Here is a 27491-nt window from a genome sequence, read left to right as displayed (position 1 = left end):
TCGACAGACGCCGCGCGTCCCTTTTGTCCCGAGTAAAGTCTGCGATCATCTTCGCGTGATTGTTGTGTCGACATCAGAGCCGGTTTCGATCAGAGCCGAGCATTCAGCAGATGCCCGACCGTATTTGGGCATCGATATCATTCGCGGCATTTGGGTTCCGACACGCACACGGTCGTGCGTCGTAGACAACGCATCTGAGTCTGTACGAAGTCAATTTATGAAATTCTTCGAGAATGCTATATATAGGGTGTCCGGGATCTTCAGCAGACGAAAAATCGTGAAGATTAATCAGATCAAACCGAGAACAAAAGTCATGTACCATTTTGCAAACATCGCAATAGTTATTGAGTTATCAATAACTTGAGTTATTATTGTAACTTGAAAGTTTGCGCACTTATTTGCAAAATGTGGTAAAGGACTTTTTTGTTCAGAACGACCTAATCTATAATTCCACGACGGCTATTTAATGACGGTGTTTAATGATAGATAAGAGCACGTTGAACTTTGAACCCTGAATCTTGAACCCTGAATCCTGTAGCCGGACACAATAATCGTCATATAATTGTAGATTTGTATTTTATTTTGATGTTGATTTTTATTTTGATCTTATTAATCTTCAGAATTTTTCGTTTCCAAAAGATCCTAGATACCCCGTACATATATAAAACATTTTCGAAGAGCTGTTTATTACAGAATTTCATCACATGTATATGTTTTGCAGTTTATTAAATTAGATCCATATACGTCTATTATATACATCTGTGTGTGTGTGTGTTATATGCGTGCAGATGTAGCTCTGATTTCTGCGCAAATATAAATCGTAACTTTGAAATGAAAGATCGAATAAATATTGATAAAAAACATATGATATATTTCGCGTCTTAATGAAATAAGCTGTGAAATTTAATTGAATTCTCTCTCTCTCTCTCTCTCTCTCTCTCTCATTCTCTTTCTGTTTCCTCTTTGCTCATATTGCAACCGGATTTATAATTTTAATTATCGAGACACTGCAAAATGTAGTCGCTGCAAGTAGCTCGTTCCCGTGAATGATCTCTTAACTAATCGATAAGACGCGACACAGCATTGAAAACGTTTAAGCAGCGATACCGATGTAAATAGCGTCCGCTGAAATTGTACCGTAATACGATTAGGAAAAGTGCAGGAGCAAGTTTCGCGTAGCACGATGACGTAGCAGGGACGTTGCAGCTCGCGCGCGCGGTTCTACAGAACTACAAGACTTTCATCAACAAACGCGCGGAAGTAAAAGAATACGAAATTGCGCGAGAGTGCCTCTCAAGTACGTTCCCGTTGGCAAGGTGAATCTTTATCGCCGTCGTCGCGTTCGCTCGCGTCAAAACGCCGCGTTCGCTCGCGTCGAAACGCCGCGCGAAAGGCCGTGACGTCGCGTAGCGTCGCGAATGCAATCCGCGATAAATTTGTCGAAAGAACGAGAGACCAAGAGCCGAAAAAAGCGGGTCATCGCGATTTAACGAGTGTCCGTGTTTCTGGGCCGTGCGAGGAGCACCCCGGCAGCTCTCGCGCGCTCGTTTGTGCCGCTCGCCCGATAATATTCGCTGCATCCGTGTCCCAACAACCCGTGCTCGGTTCTGCCTTCGGTAAATGCATAAACTGTTAAGCATAAACTGTGTAAGCGATCGATCGCGCTCGCCAAAGTACGACACCGCGGGCGAATTCAGCTTTAATTTGTCGAGGCGTAAGCTCGCTAAAAGCACTCGGTCCATTGTCGATTAATTAGCCGATCTCGCTGCACTCGCTGCGTCGCGAATAATTGTGAATCGGTAACGCGCGACGGTATCGTGTTTCAAGAACACGGCTGCAAATCGTCGGCCGCCATTAGCGGAAACTGAAGAAGCGGCTCTAATTAGGGAGTTATTTGAGCTTGTGTACACGCGAATCGCGCTCTCTGCCGAATGAAACTTTAACAGGTTCAATTGCCAGCGAGATCTGGCTTTTCGGAGTGTTTTGCGCAAATGTCGGTCGGATGAGGTTTCAAAATGAGATTTTATCGCACGGATATTCGCACGTCGCGAATCTCGTAATCACGTGCGAGGTGCACGATTTTTCAAAGACTAAAACGATCTCGAGGCTGTCAGAGGATACATTTCCATGGAATTTTCATTCCATGATGATGCGTCTGTTGCAGCCTGCATCGTCATAGATGCTAATTAATGTTCGGATACGGGCAAGCGTCATTCGTTAAAAAGTTTTGCGCGACGCTTGACGCAGCGCACGTTTACCTACCGCGTGGCAATTTTGTGGCCGCGGCTCGCTTGCGACAATAGCAAAATGCTTATCTTATCTCACTCCGTGTCTACTTTTTATTCCTTCTTTTATTCCTTTTTTTATTCCTTTTTCAACGCGTATGCAGTATCGAAGTGTCAGGTCAAAAATAAGCTGTATCGTGGAATATCGTCGTGCGTTATCGGTGCTTGAATAATTTTCGCATTTCCATAAGTATCGTCCGGCACAGACGAGGTCGTTTGTCAACTTTACTGTAATTTAAATTACATAATCGCGTTCTTCGCGTTTTGCCTTTACGACGATGGGAGGCAATATAATTTTCTAAGAGTTGCTCTAAGCTTCAAAGCCACGGGGGACGCAATATATATTATATTTATCTGTCGAGAAACAACACGACCGCGGCGCTGTAATTTCGCTGTTCGCGGAGAAACGACGTTCCCGGAAAAGCGAGAAAGTTCTCTCTCTCTCTCTCTCTCTCTCTCTCTCTCTCTCTCTCGCAGTTGGTAAGTGAATAAGAAAGACTAATGAGCGCGCGCAAACGTTATCGAGCGACTATAGTGCGGCCGAATAAAACCGGGCGTCGATCGTCTCGGAGATGTTCGCCGGCCGGAAAGTATGACCGGATATGTTCGTCGCTACGTGAGCTGAATGTCGAAGCTGACCGTCTTTTTGTCCGGGGAACACAGGTCGATATATATCGTCGCTGCTTAACGCTGCGACGGCTAGTCCAAAATGTAGACGCTTGTCAGCGTCTCGGAATCAGTCGGGTTCGATTAATTACGATACCGGTAATGTCGATAATGTCGATACCGGCGTCGAGCAGATAAGTGATTTTCCGTCAGCCCGTCAGAGGTTAATCAGTCTGTCGAAGAAAAACAACGAGCGAGCGGGATCGTTATCCCGCGGCGTTCAAGTAGGTGGAAATTATTTTCCTTCTCGCAGTGCGCGTCGAGAGTCCCACTTGACTCGGAATCACGCGAGTGAGTATATACAATTTACGCGAGCCGCGATTGACGAGGAAATTTATAAACTTCGGCCGTCGATCCGCCGCTCCAGGTCCCGGTCCAGATCCAGGCCAGGCTTTTGATGTGCCGAACTTTTGATCTGCGTCGAAAATAGAATCGCGTGTGCCACGGCGGAGTAATCTGTCGAACGGATCGGAGGAGTCGCGTGCGCACGAATCCGCGTAGATCGAATCTCCTCGTGGGCGCAATTTCATCGCGAGAGGCGGGATATGTCGCGGTTGAAACGGCGCGCAATAATCGCCTCGCGTGCCTTAATAAGTGCACGCGCGAATAAATAAAAAGCGATGCACAGAGAACGGTCGTGGAGGAGAGTCTGGAACACGGCAGACAACGGCGACCTTCATCGCATTACTCACACACAAAGCGGTTACGCAACTACCATTCTTCTCGGGCCAAGTCGGGTATATAAACTCCCTGAAATTTCACGCCGTCAGAAAGCGGTAAAGCGTCGTTTTATCGCGAGATCATTAGCCCTGCCTTCCGCCGAGTTCCCCGACAAGATTTTCCCCATTTCTCGCGCAACCTAGTCGACAATTCGGACAATCGACAATTCGGCGTTCTCGCGGATCGAGGGTTAAGCGTTTCGCGGTCAATCTCCCGTCGAAGAATCTTCGTCATCTGCCGGAGGTTTTCCTCGCTCGTAAAGACCTCTCGCGATTCGAGCGTCCCGGGCAAGTTGTTCGTCCGGGGAACGGCCCATTCTTCTTCCTCGCTGCTCGTAAAAAGCGGCTCGCCGGATCCGGTTGGGGTGAATATCGTTGAATAGAATAATCATAGTCCACGTTCTCTCTAAGCTGAACAAACAGCTCGACGTTCTAATCGAGCAACGAGCCGGGTCCGCGGATCGTTTAAAACGCTCGTCGTAAATAGCGCCGCGCGGCACATCCATCCGTACTCAATAAAACATCCGTCCGTCGCGAGCGACTCGAGAGAGAGAGAGAGAGAGAGAGAGAGAGAGAGAGAGAGAGAGAGCGACTTTAGGTCGACGAAAAAAATATTTGTACGAACAAGGTGGGGCGGCTGAAGTTGAAGCCGCACCGCGATGCGAATAAATCCACGTCGCCCGGAGAGCTTGTGCAAATTCTCTCGACGTTGAGAGTTGTACACACGCTCGGTTTTTCGGAGTAATCCCGTAATTGCAATTGCACGCCGTCGTGATATCTCTGTCGCCGTTGTTGCGTCGGACGTTCGCTGCGCGCCGCGCGACATGTCGCGCCGAACGTCGCGAATCGGTGTCGCGAATAGTAGCGGCGCGCATACACGCGTGCGATCAAACCACGCGGCGGATCGTTAAGACAAGAAGCCGGCCACGTCGCGGATACGCATAAAAAATACGAGGCTCATCTGTTTGTGCAGACACTCCGCTCGCGAGTCCAGCGACGATCGCCGCGGCTTCGAACACTTTTCGCAGCCGATGTCCCTCTTTTCCCCCTCCCGCGTGCCTCCACATCCTCCAGTGAAATACCCCGGAACGAGCCGAGTCGTTTCTATTTCCAGTCCCGCTGCAGCCTTCTGTGCAATCTTCCCCCTTTCTATCCCTCTCCTCTCTTTCTCTCTCTCTCTCTCTCTCTCTCTCTCTCTCTTTATCTCTCTCGCACTCTCTATTCTCTCTCTGTATCCCGCTCGCCTCTTGTTCTGCTTTGCCAGGCCACTTCCGCCGTAGCGCAATCGCATCTTCCGTTCCCCGATCTCTTCGAGTTCTCTCGAGGCTTGACGAGCTCTCCCGTGGAAACTCGGACGGCGACGCCGCCTAGACTCGCAAGTACAGACCCGAGAGAGTCGCGCGTTCTCTCGCCCGGCACTCGGTTAGAAATTGCGCGAAACTTCCTGCAGTCTCGTTCCGGATTATCTCGCGACTTGTCTTGCAGAGATACTCGGCGTTGTTACGAAATCGAAAAGCGGCCTTATCGCGCGGGTCCTCGTGCGACTTTTTATCGTTATACACCATAAAAGCCAAGGTTACCACCCGAGTTTATCGCCCGCGAAATATCTTCAAGTCCCCGTCACTTTATCGCGCGCGCCCGTTAAACATTCTTAACCGCCGCTGCGGCGAGCGCTGGCGATATTTACGTGCCGAGAGATATACGAGCAGGGATACTCTCAGACGATTGATTTCTACCGTTCGCTCTGTAAATCGGTAGCCGGCCGACCGCGGCCTTTTTACCGCCGCCGAGCGCGAATTAGTCATCCGCGTGTTTAATCTCCTCCGCACGGCCTAAGCGCCCCCCCCCCCATCTTACGCGAGACGCGCGCAGCTCACGCGGACCAGCTGGAATGTTATTACAGGACCCGAATGCAAGCTCCCGACCAAATTCCAAACATAATGTAGCGGACGGTTGGCGTCTCCCCAGGGGCATCTGTTCGCATTACTCGCGAGTTGGACGCACGCGAATGTTATATGGAGCATAATTAGCGCGCGCGCGCGCATCCCTAATTTTCGCCGAGAGATTATTCCTGCACCCGCACGGCACGGCACGGGCACGCGAACGGAAGCGCCCTCTCCGGTTAGGTTGTACGAGACATCTCTTTGTGGTCTCACTTGCGCGACTTGAGGACCCAAGTAACGCAAGATGACGGATCGTATGCGGATCAGTTAACTCGCAAATTTCCCACATGCGCCGCCGTGAGTGATCAAACATTCAACGTTATTCGCATCGTTCGCGCGCGCAACACACGCTATCGATTCCACGCCGCGGTGAACACTCGTCTCGTGTGCGACTCCTCGTCCTGCGTCCACGAAGTGGCGCGATGGGGATGACCGGATCCAGGGAGGGTGCGTTTATTGCCGCGATCTCGCGATCGCGGGTGGTCCGAGCTATGGTCGAGTTATTTTTTCCTATTCCCGTCCCGAGCGGGACGGGGAATCTTTTCGTATAAAAAGAGCGATGCGTCAATGCCATCGCGAGACATCTGGCTGGGTCATAAAGATGCTCTCGGTAAAGTTCACGCGACGGGCGGGAGAAGTAAGCGAGATGAGGAGTTGTGCCGGTGGTGGTTGTGGTGGTGGTGGTGGTGGTGATGGTGGCGGTGTATGGGATGAAAACGAGAAGGGCGAAGAGGAGCGGCGAAATGGCAAAAGAAAGGAAAAGAAATCAGCGCGCGGAATAGAGCGAGAGAGCGCGAGAGAGAGAGAGAGAGAGAGAGAGAGAGAGAGAGTTGCCGACGCGTGAGAAGGATGCGTTTAACCGACGAGATGGGTTGAACTCCCTCGAGTCGAACGAATTCTCACCCGGTGACGTAACCCCGTTCCCGTGAACTCTGAACTGAATGACCGATGAACGAGGCAATATTTATAGAAAGCGCGATACGCGCTCGCGATAAAACGCGGCTGTAAAACGCAAAGAAGGCAGAATCGGTGGGCCGTCTAATTGGCGTTTCGTTCGTGCCGACGTGAGCTCACCGGCTAAAGCTGTAACCATCTGAGGCTTGAGAGCCGATTGAGAGACGAGGAATGAGCGCGTGTGCTTTCGTATCTATAAGCCGTTGCTTTGATCGCGCACCACCAAAGAGACTTTCCGCCGTGCGACGCGTTCGCCTCGCGGAATAAAATCGCGGTACTTAATCATTTCACCGGCTACCGAGAAGGTACATACATTCGCCAGCCGACGAGCGCGTACGGCGAAAGAAACGGCACAAAAGAGAGAAGGAGAAGAGATCGCGCGCGCCGCTTTGTGTCGGCCGGGCTAAGCAAGAATATACATCGTGGCTCGCAGAGAAAGCGGCATTTTCCCGCCGTGTATTAAACTAAATGAGCTTACGGCGGCCGCCGCTGCCGCGTGTAAACTCGACTCGTCGTCATTTCGCCGGCTGTTTCCCTTTCTTCTTTTTCCTTATTTTTCACGCCACCCCGCGAATAATTCGTTTACGTTACGTAATATTCCCTCGTCTCACGAATTTTGCTCTCTCTCTCTCTCTCTCCCCCCTCTCTCCCTCTCTCTCTCTCTCCCCCCCCCCCCTCTCTCTCTCTCTCTCTCTCTCTCTCTCTCTCGAAATTAAACGGGTGTTTCGAGAACAAACGCAAGGAGATCGCCGGTGCGTGCAGCGTGTGTATCGACGTAATCCGCATCCGACTGAGCGAGTTTCGCTTCTTCTTCGCGCAAGGAGTACATAAATTTGCGTTTACGCGAATTCGCCAAGGGATCTTCGCGTCGAGCCGGCTTGTCCTCCGTGTTGTACCGTGTGTTTCGATACGTGTGCGCGCAAAGTCGATATTTTGCAGGGGAGTTTTTAGTGTAAACGTCAGACACACACACAAGTTTCTAAATGTTAGTCCTTCGCTTTCGTAATGCTAACTTTCTTAGAAATGGCGCAGACCCTCGTAATGACAGCAACGGCACCGCACGAGCGGCGCACAAAGCGCCCAAATGAGGAACGCCGGTCCGCCAGGGGAAATGCGCCAGGGCGGATGCGACGATCCTTAGTATTCAACGCGAGCGACGCAAACGTTTAAGAATCTCAGCGAGGCAGAAGGGAGAAGCTCGAAACAACCGGCGGCGCTTCACGAGACGCGAATCACTGAGACGTCGAGCTCGCGCGGGACAAAGTCGCGATAAAGTAAAGTCGAGTGTGCTCGGCTGGCTCGACCTAATTTCGAGCCTTTCCGTAACATCGCGAGTTTTCGACTCGTCCGGGAGAGCTCGGAGAGTAACCGGACGGACATGGCTGGATAACACTTAACGCAGCCTCGTCGGCTGATACGAGTAAACTCGGGTGTGATCAGCCTCGGAGTGTGATTACAGATCTCACATCTCTGTTTTCTCGTCCTTGTACGGACTTTCCAAGCTCAAAAATTCGAATTTCGAATTTTCCGCCTGAGGCAGATGCGCAGATTCTTGTTGACACGACGTGTGCATAACGCAAGTCACAGAACGCTTAATAGCACGGACGCGTTAATTGCGTTTGTGCCGCGTTCTGCCTCGTCGAGCGAGACCACGCGACAGGCAGCGCGGTCTGAATCCTAAAGTGTCCGTCGTTTTTATCATCATTAATGACGTAATCGGCGAGGGAATTGCGACCGCATGCACATTAAGTGTATCTTCTTTAGCGCTGATGTCATTTGCAGATCAACGATTCGCGCGAGAGATGAGACGTGCGCGAGGCCGAGCCTCCGTGTTTCGTCACGAAGGCGATTTTATTGGTCGCGATCGATGTCCAACGTCGATTAACATACAAGCTACGATAAGCGGCGATAAACGACAAGTGGCCGATAAATCCACATTTTTTACGCCAAAGTAGCAAGATACCTAAAGTTTCGTCAAGCTGCGACACGACTGCTCGCGTCCCGGGGGGAGTTTAAGCGATAAATAAATAGTACTCGCTCGGGCACTGTTTGAGAAATAAATCGTCAGTGTGTTTCTCTCCGCTCTGGCGCATTCGGGCGGGTGTGCGCTTCTTGCGAGGCGCTTCCACACGAAGCGGATACCGGGCGCTTTCCTGTCTATAAGTACAGCGGCTGTAAGTGCCCAAGGCACATACTTCTATCGCCGCTCGTATCTTCCTGAACTCACCATATACGGCGCAACGGCAGTAGGCAGTAGAGCGTTTCCCGCACTTGCCGTGCGCGCGAGTGGCTTAATACAATTCGATACCAAGGCATTTTAGAGCGGAACACGCGGTGCGTGTGCGTGTGCGTGTGTGTGTGTGTGTTCGATGACGCGGACTCGAACGAGTGTGACGCGAGTGTGCCAATTAAATTAGCGACAGTACCAGATGCGTATCGCGTTTCTACCAGAGCGACAGCTCGCCTCTTTATAATTCTCCCTCTTGATTTCGCGCGAAAGGTTCACGACGCGATCTGTCCGCTCGCGGACGAGAAAATCTCGCGCGCGCGCGCGCGCGAGTCGTGTGATCGAGGAATCGTATCTGCTCGTGAAACACGACGGATCGCTCTGATTTTTAGTGCCGACATTTCGGAAAAAAATCAATCGTAATGCTCGCGGTACCGCTGCGGACCTTTCATTTTTCAACCGGAATTCCGGACGGGCCGGACGAAATTCGCTGCGCGATATCCGAGTCGAAATTTTCGAGCAATCGCAAATTAACGCTGCAAGTTACGTGAAACTTGCAGGACCGATGAAGCATCTGTAGATATAACGCTGGTACAGACTATTATTGGCTTATCTTGATGAACTGTCCTTGAGGGACTTGTTCCGAAATGATTTAACGTTCGATCATCTCGATATTCCATCTGCATAAGATTTCTATTTTTACCTCCACAAACAATTCATATTCATTGTTATGTAGACTTTTTTGTAGCAGCAGACGGAATACGCGAAATAAACAAATATTAAGTATGATAAATATAAAAACGAATATGGAATCAATAAGTAGATAAATCACCAAACGTTGTTTTCTTCAAAAACGTTTCTTTTCCATCGTGTTTTCTTCTTAAAGTCTCTCGATAAGACTCTTAAAAGAGCTGTTTGATAAAGAAGCTGTAGAGGAAAAAAACAACAATTCTGTGCCTAATAGTGCCGTATGTGCCAGCGGAAATTTAAATTTAGATTCGTTACAATAACAACTGACAGAAGTGGACAAAAAGGAACGTTGGCAGATTGAAGATACTTTGGAACTGCATTATTAGACGCCCGCATAAAACAGAAAGCCTCGCAGAATGTTTGATTTTATGGCCGGTACTCACAGCTGCTAAATTATTTATTCGATTTTCGATTCGCGATTAATTAATTACAGATTCGTGTTTATAGAGCGTTGTGCGGTTGTTTGTGGTCGATATTATTTGAATATGATAAGTTGAACTATAGGTTAATAATGTGTAATCGGAGATTCACGAAACAATAATTATTCGTCAATGATTGACTGTGAACGCCGGCTTGAATTTCGACTCGGATATCTCCTCATCCCGTTAAACTCGCCGGTTAAAATCGAAAAAACCCTGCATGATAAACGACTGGACACACCTGGAAGTATATGATGTGTGTTGTACCACTGACCATGTCCACGCCGCTCCACATCCTCCATCTTGACCTTCCAATCCAGCATCCCGCTGCTTCGTCGTGTGCCACTGACACCAACACTCGCGCAGATACGACCACTTGATTGGAGACACACGTGCTAATTAACGCGATGCCGCCGGAAGCCCGATTAAATATTTTACGAGTCGAGGGAATGTTCCAGCCGTCCAAGAGAGAAGCGTGCACGCGCCGCGCCGCGAGATATACATCGCCGATCGGTGCGAAACGTAACGATAAATAGACGACTCGTGGACAATACCAAAACAATCGGCAAAAAAGCCGAGTCATCCCCACTCCAGCGCCGTCGCACGTCGGCGGCCGTGAAGTCGCAACGTCAGTACTCGGCTGACTGCAAACATTCTATGGACCTTCAAGGTTCGTCCTGTTTACCTGCTTGTGTCACACACACTTTTTGCTCGTGTCGCGCGCTATTACGTCTGATCTGAGCGATCCGTATACCGAATACGGCGCGTTATCATTCACGTTAAACGATGAAAATATTAATATCGATTCTTCGAAGGTCAGACCGTCGCGTGACGGCATGACGATTTCACTCGACACGATTCTCCGATTAAATCATCGATTAAATCTGCACGAGTGCGTTGGTGCAGACGACGGAGCAGCCGAGGGTTAAGATGCTGAAATAAGAAGCCGAGAAGACGAAGAGAACATGGGAGACGCCGTACATTTACTTTTCCAGGTGTGTTGAAACATTTATTTCCCAGGTTTGCGATTTCGACGCACGAGTTTGACAAGCTCGCCAGAGATAAGAGGGCCGGCCGTCTAGGTCGAAGCTTAGACTTCGTGATATTCGTGATACGTCGTTATCTAACAAACGCGAAGGCAACATTTTCTCTTGACGCGATACACATCTGCAACACGCCGCCGGGTACTTTCGCCGGGCGGGAAAGAAGCTCTCTCTCTCTCTCTCTCTCTCTCTCTCTCTCTCTCTCGTAGGGCGGGAGCGAGTATATTTGCGGGAATCGTGCGAGTCAATGCTCATTCAGTTTGGCGAGCACAGGTGTCTTGCGAAAATACGAACGGCGCAGGTCGTAGATCGCGCGCGCGCGGAACGTACGGGCGTTATATCACGGGGATCTCTCGCCGGAGAGACTCTCTCTCGGTGCAGCCGCGGAGGAAAATGTTAAAACATGACCGCACGGAGGGGGCGGGGGGAGGGTGGGAGTGAAAACTGCGCGTGTCTGGATTTCCGATTTTTCATCGTTTCATCGGGGATTACCGATGCGTCGTCCTGACGGGCTCTGTACCAGTCGCGCGAATAATGCACCAGACGTTTCCTGCGCGCTCGCTCGCAGTGCCTCTCATCTCCGGGCTTGATGAGCTTTCGGCTTTTTTTGCAGCTTTTTCGCCGTTCCCGACAGCCCCGTGTTCACGTGGACGATATCGATAGGTCCCGACAGCCCGGCGTCGAGGCTGACTCTCGCGACGTGGAGTGCGTCGCGTCGCGTCGCGTCGCGCTCTGTGTCCTCTTTTGCGCGCGTTTCGGGGATTCTCAACTTAGCTCTTCCGGGGAAAGAGCTGCCGTCGTGGGCGCGACCGTAGATTTAAGCGCATTCCCGGCGATGCTCGTAACAGCTCGTATCCGACTTGCCGCTTCGCAGCTGCAAACGAAATTATTCGCGGCTCAGACGCTCAGAGAAGACGTTCCGTCGAGTAACAACTTGGAAGGCGTTGGGCGATGTAACGCGTCTCGACACTGCGGACTCGCTCGCACACTGCGCGATATCTCGAAACGGCACGATGATCCTCTCTCGCAGCCTCGTATCGTTACGTTAATTATGAAAAGCGTAGACGCGTAGTAGACAGTGCCGCAACAGGTATCCGTTTGGCATTTGTCTCGTGCCAAAGTGTCGCTATAAAAATCTTGCCAGCCGTCGCGACGGATTTTATTTGCCATTCGCGCGAGGTTCTCGCATTTTATATGTATAACGGCCACTCGCCCACGTGGCGCGCGCGAGATAGGTCTCTATATATTTTATCGGATAGACCGAGAGAGAGAGAGAGAGAGAGAGAGAGGGACGAGCTGCTTCGCAAGACTGATCGTTTAATTCGCCAAAGTGTCTCGATGCGAAATCCGCGAGCGCACTTTATCGCGTCGCGCGGTATCAAGCGCACAGGTCTCGATTTCATAACGCTTTATCTTATCTCCCTTTTGGGTCCTAAAGCGCAGGTGGAGCCCTAAGCGTCGTAGGCGTCTAACGGTCGCGGGAAAAGATGCGATTCTCATGGCGTTTTACGGCCCGGTACGGGGCGTTTCTCGGATTGATGCGACTGTAACAGCCGTTCTGCTTTACGGCTCGCGTCGTACAGGAAGGTTGCAGGCGTCGTATAACTTATACGCACCGCCAACTATAGGTCTATATTTCGAAAGCTCGCTTTTATGTAACGTGCATTTACGCAAAGATGAGGGTAGGGGCAAGGGGGCTTTTTTCCTCGCGTCGCGCCTGTAAGCTCGATAACACGTTACACGTTAAACCACACGGCGAACCTCGGCTGTTCAGCTGTGAGAACTATTCATCGGCCGTACGAATATTCGAAATCACACGCACGCACGCGCACAATCGGACGGTGAAATGAAATAAAACAAAGCCACGTAACTCTCGTCGGTATATTGGGAGAGAGAGAGAGAGAGGGGGGGGAGAGGGGAGGGCGAGAGAAGAAAAAAGCTGTTCTCATTGCTACACGCGCTTGAGTTGTAGCGTGCGATATCGAGATCGATATATCGTCAGTATCGCCGAGAATCCCATCACTTTCCGCAGTGTCGACCCGGTGTTATCCGAAGACCGGACGATTCGAAATAAACTTCAAATAATGCCCGTGACAGGTTTGATGATGTCGTTGCGTTATCAGCGATTCTCAACGCGTAAACACGGAAACTTTATCGCCGCGCCCCGCCCCGTCGCGTTCCATCGAGAATGGACGCACGCGTGACGCATCGTCGATCGTCGATATATTATGGCCGGCGAATCCCGGGACGTAATCGCCTCTCGTTTCGATACCGATATTAACATGTCGCCGTGTGTGCCGCGCGTCGATACCTGAGCGGCACTCTCCGCTCGTATTATTCGCGCGCGAGAGAGAATCGACGGAGAGAATCCACCCCCCCCCCCCCATGTAATGATTATCTTCCTCCGGTGTCATAAATCATAAGGCGTAGCGCGCGGACGCGTAAATTCCATGACACGCCGCGCGGTGCAACGCACGGCGCAACACCCCCGCTTACCGATTTTTCACCACCGTCGCGCATACGGGGTATTTTCGAGCTCGGCTCGCGAAACTCGGCGTCCTCCCCCCCCCCCCCGCCCGTCCGCTCGTCCGCCTAAGCTCGGGCCAGGTAATTTCCTGAATATTCAAACGAGGTGCGATATCGAAGCTTCGTGCTTGCGGTCTCGCAAAGTTACCTCGAGGAATAATTTCGCCTGTGCACCACTGTCTGCTTACTCGGGACAAATAGGTATGCAGTTATTCTGAGACTGCCGGGGTGAATGCCCACGTTCACGTGGGCCGCGGTTGCGCTCCCTCCGCGTGTTCGCGAAAGCTCAAATCAAATATCGCCGGATAGCGAGCGAGCGAGCGGCCGGCCGGCCAAGGCACAGGCCTTTAATAGTTGCAATAATGCGTTGATTGTTTTGGCCCGGTGCGTTTGCAGGCCGCGACTCGATTCTCCATTGAATCCCAGCGGGGGGGGGGGAGGTGCTGATATGTGCCGCTCTGGGCGGAACACTGCGCTACCGTTGAACTCGTTCGAATCTGCTGGAAATTGCACAGGCGATTTCGCAACTTATAGGCGTGATTATTACCGAAGAATAAGATGTCGCGAATTCTCTCTCTCTCTCTCTCTCACACACACACATACACACACACACATACACACACAGAGCTGTCCCGCGAGTTCTCCGCGCAGTCGAGAACTCCGCGAAGACGAAACGTACATTATTCACAAGCAGCGTGCGAGTTTAATCGCGCGTATTAAGTTGACGCTTATCCGTATTTCTCGTTAGCACCCGTTAGCGGACTAACTATAATGAGCTTAGAGCAACGCGCGCGGTGAACTTGTAATGAAACGTCACGTGCACGCTCAACTGTAGCAAATGAGATAAACGATAGATATTCCTAATTATACGAGCTGCCGCGTTAGTTTTCAGCCTCGCGCTCGAAACTCGATTTCCCGCTTTCTTGGCGAAATCCCGCACGTGCGGCGCGCGTCGCGCGGCCGCCCGTTGCGTTGGTAATCGTCGCGTATAAATACACTGAGAAAAATATCCGAAATATCCGATTGTTAATTTCGTTATCCGATCAAATATCCCGTGTATTCAATCGGATATTCGATCGGATAACAAAATTAACAATCGGATATTTCTGATATTTTTCACCGTGTACGATTCACGACAGGGCGGACACATTGGTGGCGGATCAGCTCGTGTTAAAATTCTCCAAATAGAGCTCGTTTCAAACGAGCTGGAGTAGAGCGAAAGAGAAAGAAAGAGAAAGAGAGAGAGAGAGAGAGAGAGAGAGAGAGAGAGAGAGAGAGAGAGAGAGAGAGAGAGAGAGAGAGAAGAAGAAGACGCGAACGGTTGGAGCTTCCTCATTCGATGGATTTAATCGCGGTGCTACGCACTTATCGTGGCTGACTAATTTCGATGACGACATCGATCGTTCGGGAGACCAACGAGAGGAAGATGGGCTTTACGACGAATATAATCAGTTCGTGTTGCTAAGCACTTAAAAATAGGCAACGAATCGATACGACGTTGCATGACGTCGGATCCCGCAGGACCGGCACAGGGGGACCACCGGAAGCGAGTTTGCCGATTCAGCGAAATTACCTTTATCTCGCGGTTAACAAGATTCTCACGATTCGTCGTACGTGAGGAGAAAAGCGTCGTTCGATCGATCGCGTTTTTCCTCTCGTGTCACTCGTCACCGTGTTCACGGTGTGTCCTCGACGCGAACGTACGCAGAGGATCGATAAAATCCCGCAGCCATCCGCGACGCGAGCGAGAAACGCTCGTCGCGTGAATGAAACGAGAGCGTGAAGAGACGCCGTTTTAAGCGCGGAACGCTTCTTAAAAGCGTTTTGCTGAAAAACTGATTTATTCGCCGCGCGATATCGCATTGCCGCGACGCGCAGCATCGTCGACACTTCACCGCGAGCGTTCCGCGAGCGTTCAGCGAAAGGCCGCTGCGCACCGAATCGCGCAGCAGCGGCTAGCTTCCGTTAGATAAGAAGATTGCTTTTATCTACAGACATTTTCCATTAACGATCATTAGGGCGTAATCGCATCTTGGAGAAAACATTTGCGTGTAGCGAGGCGCGATGCATCACCAGCAATGGCCACTCTCCTCCTCGTTTCTTGCCTCCTCCTCCTCCTCCTCCTCCTCCTCCTCCTCCTCAACGTCGCGTTGGCCGGTCGGTCGGTCGGTTTCGCGAGTAGCACACGAAGTCTCGACTATTTTTAGTAGCTTCGCAGCTCGCAGCAGCGGCAGGGTCAATCGCACTAGTCAAGTCGGAAACTCTCTCTCTCTCTCTCTCTCTCTCTCTCTCTTCGGCTTGTTCCCGAACGCTTCTCTCCTCCTCCTGCCCGGCGCTCGGCGGAAGCCGAGCTTTTCCCTCTTTTTCTCTTGCCATTTTCGGATGCCAGTCGCCGCGGTAGTCGTACTTCCAGCAACTTCCGCATTCGCCGAGCCAGAATCGAAGCCCGGCGCGCACTTTTCTTCCCTCCAACGTGACTTGATTCTCGCGCGAATAAACTCGGGAATCCATTTTCCATGCGGCCGAATGTTTTTTCGCGGAGCCTCACCGGAACCTCACCGCTCGCATCGCGAGAACCGCGCGCGCTTCTCATTCGCGCTTGACTCGGCGTATTCCGTTCGCGCGAGAGACTTTCCAAACTTGCCGCCGCGCTATACGTGATCGCTACGGACATTATGTTTTATTAATATCGCCCGTGCGCGTGCGAATGCGCGAGTGGCGCATACTTTTCGAATTTCCGGCCACGAGTATAACGGCAGCTGCGAGTCGTTCCGCAATGATCCCGACATGACAATCGCGAGGTTGTACCACGATTCGCGATGCGCCCGCACACGCGCGTACACATGTCTGCGTTCTCATCGCCGCGCCGGTGAGAATGACCCCGGCGGTCTGTTTGAAGAGTACACACCACGTACATCGGCCAACTCCCACTCGTGTTTTTATTAGGGCGCCGCGTCTGAGTTCCGGAATTCCGCTCTCCTGTGGTCGCAGGGAAAAAAGGGAGAGAGAGAGAGAGAGAGAGAGAGAGAGAGAAGAAGCGTACGCGAGTCTATGCACATATCGCGATTGTCTCCCTCGTGTGCTCTCGGGCAAATAGCTTAAATCAAAATGGAAAACATGACCCAGTTGACCCCGCTCCTTATGCCGCGGTATCGATGCCTCGCGGAGATACGCATCGCGATGCAAATGCGACAATCAAATATTTGTTCCGTCGCAGTCGGAGTGCGCAGGTGCTATCTTACTCTGCACCTCGGGGATGATTTCGCGATGCGCTTCTCTCTCTCTCTCTCTCTCTCTTCTCCCTTCTATCTTCCTCCCTCCTTTTTCACCTTCTCTCTCTTTCTTTGTCTACCTAATATTTATGTAGCTTATGTCGCGCGACTCGGCGTCGCGGTTAATTACAATAATTGCCACGATCCCCGAAGCAATCCCTTCGACTCGCGTCGCGTATTCGAGAAAGGGGCAGGGGGTGTTTTTCACAAGGAGGGTCGCGCTTGTCGGAAATCATCGAGAGGCGAGATCGATCGCACTCGATTCCGTCGGTTCGGTAGATTCGCCGTGTCCAATCGCCGGCTTCTGAACTCTCGTTGTCCTCGTAGACGTGGACATGGCTGATTATTGAAGGATAACACGTGGACGTGGGTAATAAGGACGCGGAGGTGAAGCATCGGTATATGTAAGGCCGTAGGACCAGCTTAAACACCGGATGCGCCGACACACACAATTGATTTCGTAAACGCACTTGAGAAAACGGGAGGAGGGCTGCGTGACTCACGTGACTCGTCTCGTCCTATGTGTTTCTCACACGTGTGCGAATTGATGCTCGCAGGGGGCAAGATGGGCGAGGGGGGAGCACGATAAGGCGAAAAGGCGGGGCGGGAGGAAGAGAGAAAGAAAGAAAAAAGGAAAGAGAGAGAGAGAGAGAGAGAGAGAGAGAGAGAGAGAGAGAGAAAAGTCAAAGCGAGAGACAAACTTCGTTAGCGTAAGGCGAGCGTGTGGCCGCTTTTCGCAGCGAGGCGAAAAGGGAGGCAACCTTCGAGGACTCTAAAGCGTTGCCAGTGAGTTTCGAGTGAGGTTTCGAGTTGGATGATTCTCTCACGTGACCCGGAGAGACAGGAGAGCGGGAGAGAGGCAGAGAGAAATAGTTGCGCCCGGATCGAATCACCGGAAGGGACTGAACGACGAGTTGAGAGTTTTAGCAGAGACTGGAATTGGTATAAGGAAACAATCGGCATAGAAATTGGTAGTTGCCGCCCGAGAGAAAGAGACGGAGAGAGCGAGAGAGAGAGAGAGAGAGAGAGAGAGAGAGAGAGAGAGAGAGAGAGAGAGGAGCAGGGAGAGGGGAGAGAAAGAGAAGGACCGACCGAAGCAGCGACAAACTCCAGGCCGGCGAGTTAGCATGCAAATTGTGGCGTGAGCGCGGTTAGTTCGACAGTCCCTGAAGTTACGCGCGTCCCTCGCATTCCCCTTGCATGTCGAGTGCTCGACCGGCAGAGCGGATACGATGTCGCAAAGAAATTGTGGTTTGTACGCGCGCACGCGCGCGCGTTCCGTCGCGCCCGCGCGGACAATGAGCGGCGCGACGGAAAAACACCGCGGTGGGGAATGGGGAATAATCCATTTTGCAGTTGCTAGTTTCGTTTCGTTTTATTTTATTTTATTTTGTTTTATCTTATTTTATTCCGCTTCACTCTCTCCCTCTTCTCTTCTCTTCTCTTCTCTTCTCTTTTTTTTTCTCTTTCTTGTTTTCATCCGTGCTCGAGAGCTCCGCTCTCGCCGATAAATGCGCGGATATGTTGCGGATCGCGACATCGGTCGCCGAAGATCGGCAGGGTCGAGCGTCGTCGAGCGGAATAAAAGCGCAATGTGCAATTAAGCGCAGTGACGCCGAATGTGCAGCGAGACGTTGAACCCGGGCCCGATCGCAGATTGCCTTTGTGATTAAACAAAAGTGGGTTAATGCTGCACGTCGGGATACGTGCATCCGTAATGACGTTGACATCCTGAATCCTCCCCTTCCCCCCCCCCCTCTCAACCATTACGAGAACAATAGTGCGCACTGTATATTGTTCCTTAACGCCGGTTCTGCGTTCCTTTTTTCCGGACGTTGGCGCCGCGCTGAGCGGGCGATCGAGGGCTAGGTGCAGCCTCTCTTAATTGCGTATGGGGAATCGTGGGGCGCGCCTGTTTCGGCGTAATAACTGTAATTAATAAACGAATCGCGTCCGCCAGCTAACCCGCGCCGCATAGTAGCGAGCACCGAGAGAAAGAGAGTGGGACGTACGTGCGTTCTTTTGCTCTTCCGTTCTTAATCCGCGGGAGAAACAGCGCCGCACAAATATCTATTTCTCTCTCTCTCTCTCTCTCTCTCTCTCTCTCTCATTTTTTTTTGTTTGCCTAAACCACTTTGTTCGGGCTCTTGTCACGCCCTGTATATGGCGCGCCTTTTCCGTCCTATGGAAAGTGCTCGATGCGTGCGGAAAGCACGTCCGCTTTCCTTTAATGGCTGGCGAACGCAGCTAGGAACACAACTCGGTCAAGGAACTTCATCAGAGGCCGGGAAGAGAACTTCGCTCATAACGATGCATGCGTCTATTTGAACGTGTGCATGAGCTAGCAGCAACGGTGCTTTCGTTATCGTCCCTCTTTCTCTCTCTCTCTCTCTCTCTCTCTCTCACTCTCTTGCGCGCGCGCGCTCTTGCTATCTTCCATTTTCATCGTTTACTATGCACCCATAATTTATAAGTTTCGCCGTAACTTACCTCTCGCCTAACAATGGTCTAATTTTGCATGCGTGGGAGACGCGCGGCGATCGTTAAGTACGTTGCGTAAGACGCCGGCCGGAAAAATAAATCTGTCTCGCGCTCTCCCATCTTATCCGGCGTAAAATGCATAAAGAGGTGGAAAATGGGGTTTCTATTTTTTACGGGCTATTTGCGGTGCGCTTTGCACTTGGAGCGCGTCTCCCGTCGCGCGCGCGCGCGCGCGCGCGCACGCAAGCACGTGTAAAACGCCTCCGCCAACGGTCCCACCCTCGGCGATAATGTCGCGTGTATAAATCCCGCGGAGCATCGGGCAATTAAGGTTTATATTTCACGACGTTAAGCCGATATCAGTGACGCTGGTAATTTCGGGCGAAATTGTCGAGCCCCAACGGCGAGCGCCATCGCGCGCCCACCGCCGGGTTTATGCGTGAATTTTTATCGTCGCGACATCACCGCGCTATTTTAAAACGCTCCCCGAAACGTGTGTTTTCCAGCTTTCAGCTGCCACAATCGTTATCGGGCTCTCTGCATGTACGTGTGTGTGTGTGTGTGTGTGTGTGCTATATCGCGTCGTCACTGCAAATAGTAAAACCCTCGGACTTGCACGCAAACGAGGAAATATAAATACAGTGGTAACTTTGACCGCAACGGAGCTAGAGAAAGAGAGAGGAAATGAGAAAGAGAAGCAGAGAGAGAGAGAGAGAGAGAGAGAGAGAGAGAGAGAGAGAGAGAGAGAGAGAGACAGAGACAGAGTCCCTAACAGGGACGAAATCTCGCTTTTCCCGTCGCAGATTTCTTCCCAAAGTTTCGGCATTTCTTTTTCTTGGGAGAACATCGTCGTCCTGTCGACGGGCGATGTTCATTCCATGCTCCTTACGGTGCACGGAATAAGACCGCCGCTCAAAGTTGCGCTCGGGAGCGAGCGAGTGCAACTTTGACGAGGGACGGTGCGGCGAGGTTTCGTAGGTGCCCCAGATGGAGGAGTCGGGTGTCAGTCAGCCGGTCAACAACCCGTCTCCTTGGAAGTGTCGTGGTATCGCGTGCCTTCGTCCATTAACCCGGTTAATCGCACGCTCGTTAATTGCCATTTCGCGCGGCGCTTCTGATCCATTCTTGAATCGGCCGCGTTTCGCCGTCTTTACCGTCGCGACATCAGTCTCGTTTCTTTCGCATCGGAGTCTGAATGGCATCGCGCTCGTTTTGCAAACGCTGATTAGGCAACGTTTTCGAAGGAACCCGAGCTGCGAGAGACACGCGCGCCTCGTCGGGGATGAGCGACTCGAGCGGTCACCGTCGAAGCGATCGTTCGCCGACGACTTTGAACTATTCTTAACCGTTAGAGGCAAGTAAGTGCACCGAGGTATAAGTAGGAACTGTTTAGACGTTACCGGCGTTATCCGAGATGTATAAACCGCGTCCGGGCGATCCTTGCGTCACGCGAAACCGCTATTTACCCCGAATTTAGCCCGAGCCGGCGCGGCGCGACACTCCGTCTCGTACGATCCATTTATCTCTCGAGAGCCACGAATCTTTCGTCGAACATATTTCCCATGAAAACCCGGCGAAAAATCCGACACGGATCTGCGGCCGCGCGGCGATCGTCCCGAAATCAATTTCGTCGAACGTCCCTTCGGTATTGTCCGCTGAGAGGGGGGCGTAGCCGCAGCGTACTACTATCGATTACCTATCGTTATCTCGTTTGTACTCGATATGCCGGACATGTGGGATCGAATTTTGAACGCAATTAAATCCGTTGTTCACGACTGAGGTCGTGTTCTCGGTGCGGCGCGGCGCGGCTCGTCTCGTCTCGACGCGCGCGTTCAACCATATCCCGCATATAAATAACTCGAAGAGAGAGAGAGAGAGAGAGAGAGAGCGCGTAAGCCGCGCGCGCCTCCGCTCGAAACTTCAGCTTCTTCGCTGCGTATATTCGCGTACGCCAAGGGATGCGTGTACGTGAGCCGACGACTCGCACGTACTCATTGGCCGCGAGCCAAGATTAGTCATCCGAGACGCTCCGGATCTCACACGCTCCTGCCTACGTGAACGCACTCGCTGAGGAATCCGTCCATTGTTTGGTTTCCGAATTTCGGGCAGCGTAAGCACCCTTTACAGGGGCCTTTCTCCCCTCCCCCCGTGAACAACGCCTCGGTTGACTCGCCTTCGCGATGCGATGCCGCGTTAGCCGAGAGAGAGAGAGAGAGAGAGAGAGAGAGAGAGAGATAGCAACACGAGATATATAGAGTCGGTCTTTGTAGTCATGCCAGGAAAAGACGTTCTTCAGCGAGAGAGAGAGAGAGAGAGAGAGAGGGGGGGGAGAGAGAGAGAGTATCGTTGTGACTCGCAAGACGTGACGAAAATTATATCATTTCGAGGGTTTTGTGTTGTGTTGAAGATTCGGGGGGAGGGAAAGAAGGAGAGCGAATGATGATGGCGCGCCGCAGGGGTTGCATTCTGAGATTCTCCAGCGTAATTTGAATATTTAGGGCTGCTTAAACGATGTTTTCGGCGATGTGTTTGAGAATTCCCGCAGGGGCCGCGGGCGGAGGGAAACGCGACTGCGAGATGCGAAAGCCGAAATTTCGCGCGACGTGTCGAGGATCGCGTTGCGCGGATTTACATGGTGAATGCGTATTGCGCCCAGTTAGATGAGAACGGAGTGCGCGAGGTTCAACGGAGCGGTCACGGGGTCGGCTCGCGTGTTTGGGTTTAGGTATTCCCTCGGCGTTTCATCTCCGGAGCCGATATTTCATTAAAATCTACGCCGTCGCGTTTGATGACTTTCGCAGGTGCTTTTGTTCCTCGCTGCCGTCGTAACGTCCTTCGCGGAGTATTCCCCGTCTATGCCATCCGGAGAACGAGGCACTCAAACGTAGACGAGTGCTCCTTCTCCCGTAACGCGTAACGAGACTCTCTCTTGTTATATTGCGTTTCCTTCTCTGACCTAGCGCCAAGTCGGTCTCGCCCTCCTGATGATCGGCGACCAGCTCTTCCCCGCCTACCTCCGGCGCATCGAAATTGCCACCACGGTATTCTGTGTCTTTCCCGAGGCTCGAGCGCGCCTCGAGTCGGGAAGAAAAGCTTCTAGCCGGGGATAAGAATAGCCCGCCGTTACGTTATTATTATTGTTGCGCCTGGTCGCGCAAAAAATGTCCACCAGCGAGGGCTACATTGTTGCGGGAGAAGCTCGCGATATTCTATGCGCAGGATGTCCTAGCATTGTGTGAGATTTTCGCAGCGTATTCTGCGGATGAATCAGAACCGAAGGTTCCAGGGTGAAAATGCCGAATGTTGAAAAGTCGGAATTACCCGAATTACCGTACCGTATCGCCCTTTCCGTTATTATTCTCCTCCCGTCGCCGTCGCGCGTTTTCCTTAATTTTCCCCTCATTCTCGCCGAGCTCCGCAACGACGTTTCCCCCCGCCCCCTCCCCCTACCTCCCCCCCCTCCGTATGAGCGAGATCGAAATGTCGTTTACCGTGGGCGGGATTCGATCAAGGACTATCAGGAAACCAAACGAAATTGGACAGCGTGTTTCCCGCGCGTTAACGAGACAGACGAAGGTGAATATCGTTCTGGCAACAACTGAGCGCGACGATGGTCTCTCGGCGTGGATTTCTCTATTTCTACTTTATTTTATTTTTCTTCTTTATTTTATTTTTTTCTTTTATTCCGCAACTTAAGAAACGCGCGAGACTTTCGCTCGAATCGACCGTTGATAGAAATGAATCGCGCGTTTGTCAACACTTGTATCGTACGACACACATGCACACACGATGGCTACGACAAAAGAGAGAGAGAGAGAGAGAGAGAGAGAGAGAGAGAGAGAGAGAGAGAGAGAGATCCAAATCTGCGGAGTTCGCGCGACCTCGTTATCCGCTGTCGTGACGTTTGCGTACTCGTCTCTCTCTATTGACGCACGCGAGTACCTCGATTGCAATCCGCGGGACAAATCCGATACCGCAGCGCTGCGCCTAGGGCGGCGCTCGCCCTCGGTGCGCGCACATAACGTAATTAACAATTAAGTCATTGACTTAACTACGTATTATCGCGGATTTCTCCCGGAGGCGCCGCGAGCGCGAGCGCGAGCCGGAGCCAAAACGCGCGATCTCGTCGGCGTATCGGCGAAACGAGCGTCTGGATTCGACTCCGCGAGGACTCGCGGACTCGTCGATAGCCGGTCTGCCTGGCGCGCGGTACATTGCACGCGCGTCTGCGTACGCATGTATGCACATATGCATCGGATCCGGCCGATCGACCGACACAGCCGACATGACGCGAAAATTCCAGCGACCCGCGTATCTCCCGTTTCGGGAATTGATTGGAATTCCGCTTTTCTTTTTTTTTTTTTCGCCCTCCTGTTTCCGAAGCTTTCGCGTCGCGGTGCACTCCGAGGTGTTTCTTCCTCTCTCCCCCTTTTTTTCCTATTTTTCCTTTCTTTTTTTCGCGACAGAGAGAACCCTCCGGGAACGACGGCGGGCGAGGAGGGGTCGAGGCGCGCGCGCGCGCGCGAGCGGACGCCGATAAAAGCCGTTAATGACTAATGTAACGCCTCTCTGTGCATTCCCATTACAGCGCGCGTGCACTCGCGGGGATGTTGACCGCAAATCATTTTCACGGATGGCGGCGCGCCATCCGTGCTATCCCGCGTAAAAAGCAGCCCTCGGGAGCGGGCTGCGCGTCGTCGTAGTCGTCGTCGTCGTCGTCGTCGTCGTCGTCGTCGTGAACGACGAGCATTTATGGTTATCGCTACGGGGAAGAGCTGTAGCTGTAGCTGTCCATTTCGTCAGCCGCGATCGAGATGCGCGCTTGCGGTCGCGACAAGAAAATCGCGCGCCGGTCTCACGGCGAATTTTCAATTTTCTCGGATTGAATACATTAGTCCCAATTCTCCGCGCGCGCGTGTCCTTCTCGTTTGACCTCGCCTCGATCTGGACGGGCCGCTACACGACGCGCGATCGTTTCTAATATCTGCTCCAGGCACCGACGTCTCCAGCGCGGTTCACGCACGTACGTACGCAAACAAGAGCGACACGTCGCCCGGAGACTAATAGGGGCGCGACTAATAGGGGAGTGAAGGACGGAGCGGCCGGTGCGGATTCCATGTAATTAGGAGGGCAGACCTGTCAAGGTTGGGGATCGCTCTGTGTGTCTGCGCCCGTGGACATGAAAGGGATACCAGACATGGGCGCAACGTTCTCATGGTGCGTCGTCTCTCATGTCGCTCTCTCGGCCCGTTCGATCTCGGCCGCAGCTCTTTCTCTCTCTTTCTCCCGTCCCTTCTCGCCGGTAGTATCGCGTTTTGGCTTAACGCAACGTCTCCGGTTGATATGAATCCCGCGGACCCGCGATGTGTGTACTTTCGCCGTCGCGTTTGCTCTCAATAATCTGCCCGTAATCGTCGCGAGAGATCATGCGATTATTTCTTCTTCAAAACCGCAACGCAGCGTTTGATTCTCCGCGGGGCGGATATTCGGCGAAATATATTCTTCTCTCATGTGCTGGGTTCTCTCTCTCTCTCTCTCTCTCTCTCTCTCCCCCCCCCCCCTCTCTCTCTCTCTCTCTCTCTCTCTTCCTCTCTTCCCTTCCCTCTCCTCCTCTCTTTCTCCCTCTACTCTGCTGTGTTCTTTCTCTCCCTTTCCGCCGGCGGAATCAATATTCCGGCGCAACTTCCGCAAAATGCGCCGCCGTGAGAAATATCGAGGAAAATCGAGCGTGAGATTACACGCGTGACTTTACGAGCCACTTTATTAAGGATATATCATGCCCCGTCGGGAAATCGATAAGGTCCGGAGTAACAGCCTCACACGGCGATGGGCCGCGATCGACTATCGGGGTGTGATCGACGTTTAATCTACTAATAATCAAGTTACTCGGCGAAGCGGGTGTATAATAAATAGTTGACGGTGAGATCAGCAACGAGAGCTAATGTCCGCATTAAGACGAGCCGTCTCCTCGTCAACGTCTTACGTCAGCTGATAAGTTGGCGAGAGTTAGCGGCGGCCGCGGCGTATCGCTCGAAATCCTCAAAGTCGGAGGCAAACGAACGAGCGAGCGAGCGAGCGAGTGAGTTTTTGCGCGCGTCGCTCATTAATGGTTAAGTCATCGACGTTCTCGGCACGCGATTCAAACTTTATGCCGCGTGCGAACATCGCATTAAGAGCGAGAAACTTATCTAACTCAAGTTTCGAGAAGTTGCGCCAAGTCGGGCGAGCCGCAACATTTTTGCCCGCCGCCATTGCGCGCGCGGGCTTTATTTCCTTTATTCGCCCCACCGCCGCGAATATATCTCGGCTCCATATTTACGCTCTTCGTAAAATAGCGGCGGCGCGTAATATACGCTAACGCCGCTATATTTCCACTTAATGCTCCTCGCCATTTAAAGTGCGTTAAACTAATTGCGCTCGCGCGCGTCGTCGTTGCACGAGCTTTTGCGAGCGCTACGACGTTTCGCTCGCCGTGCCGCAATCGCCACGGCAATGCCAAAACGTACGGTTGTGCGGCAACGTCTGCACGTTCGGTGACATGGAGTATTGGGAATGACTGAACGATTAGTACTTGACGTGAAAGAAAGCGAGCCGAGCTCGCGTTTATTTCGAAGGCGGCTTTGGCCCTCGGCCACGCGAGCAGCATTTGGCCAGAGTCACGCAGGCATTTGCGTTTCATCGAATTTACCATTTTGACGGATTTACCGTCGCTTTGACGAGACTGCCGTCCCCATTTATCTCTCTCTTTCTCTCGAACGAACGAACGAACGAACGAACGAACGAACGAACGAACGACGAAATATATATCGAGGAATATAAAATGCAAGAAACCGTGTGACGCGTTCAATTTAAACGTTAATATCGTTTTCCACGTCGTTTCGACGCGGCTGTGTCGGATATTTTTCTTTTCTTTTTTATCGCGTTTTTCGTACTGCGTCCTTCTCACCGCTGAAACTCACGTTTTATCAGCGGGAGGTCAGCTGTTGAAAATTTACAGCAATAATTTCCGGTGCCGCGCGAAAAGCTGTTAAGCTCGATGAACAATGGAAGCCGGGGCAGTCGGTTTTGAAGATCTTATTAGAAAAGTTCATAAACTGATTATATATGTAAGAACTCGTTGAAGTTTAACCGCGGCAGCGTGATCCGGACAGAAACGCGTGCTGTATCGCGCTGTACCGTGCAATTTAATTTATAATGCGCCATACGCCAACTCGCCGATTGTACGAGCACAAGTTGACAGCGAAGGAATATGTATGTCTGAAAGCTGCGTCTTGGTCAGGTTGACGCGAGGCGGCAGTTCACGAGACACATTTTTATATATTTAGGATCGATAATTTTAATCTCTCGGTGTCACGTCTCTCCCGGGCGAACTTTCTTCCTCGCGCGGCGTTACGTCGCGCTCGCTCTCGGCGGACGCGCGACATTCGTTTTGCGGACGAAGAAATAAAAACCGCGCTGTGTCAAGAAGAGGGTAACGTTGTCGCGGTGTGCGATAGCGGATGTTGCCTGCCTGACGACGATAAATAGCGCCGTCGCTCTGATACTCAGCAATCGCGCGATGTTCTTTCGGTAAAATCGCGCGCGCGCGCGCGCGGCAGCTCGCGTGAGAGACAAAGGGAGAAAGGTTGGCCGCTGGATTGTTAGCGGTCTCTTAGCGGCGCTACACAATTCTCGCGTAACCGCCTCCTCGTTAATTCTATTCGTTTTATCGAGAATTTATCGGGGCATGCGCCCCGTGATCGTCCGTTAAGCCCACCCCGTGGAATGTTATTTTACAATGTGTTACGTCCCTCGTAAGAGAGATCTTTATCATTCTCACGATCGTGCGAGCGCTATTGTGCTCAGGCCCGAGCTCGCTCCCCCATGTCGGCAATAACGGACTCTGATCGATGATCGTTCAGACAATCCGTCTGTTTCATCGCCTCGAACAGCGTCGCGACATTAATTGCGTCAGACGCGTTAAGTAATCACACACTTGTGTGACCCCGGCCGGATGGAGCCGGGAAACATCGGCGCGTCGCTGCGACGCGCGATTCATTTTTCGAACTAGCCCGGCATCCGATCGACCGGCTCGTTCATTAAATATCGTTGATTCGGCCGTTACGGAAACTGTGACGACTCATTTCGGGAATACATTCTCCGGAGGGGCAAACAACTCGCGGCAGCTTTGTATTTTGACCGAGGCGTCGAGCCCGTGCTCGCGTGC

General features: G+C 52.0%; 1 protein-coding gene across 1 annotated transcript in view; it reads left to right on the top strand.

The window, feature by feature from the left end:
* LOC105181232 (dystroglycan) overlaps nt 1-27491 on the top strand; it is a 69569-nt gene that overhangs the window by 469 nt on the left and 41609 nt on the right. The gene's annotated exons all lie outside the window — the stretch shown is intronic.

The sequence above is a fragment of the Harpegnathos saltator genome, unplaced genomic scaffold, assembly GCF_003227715.2.
Source record: "Harpegnathos saltator strain DR-91 unplaced genomic scaffold, Hsal_v8.6 scaffold18, whole genome shotgun sequence".
In the NCBI taxonomy this organism is placed as follows: domain Eukaryota; kingdom Metazoa; phylum Arthropoda; class Insecta; order Hymenoptera; family Formicidae; genus Harpegnathos; species Harpegnathos saltator.
Note: the sequence above shows the minus strand (reverse complement) of the source record. Positions and strands in the feature narration are given on the sequence as shown.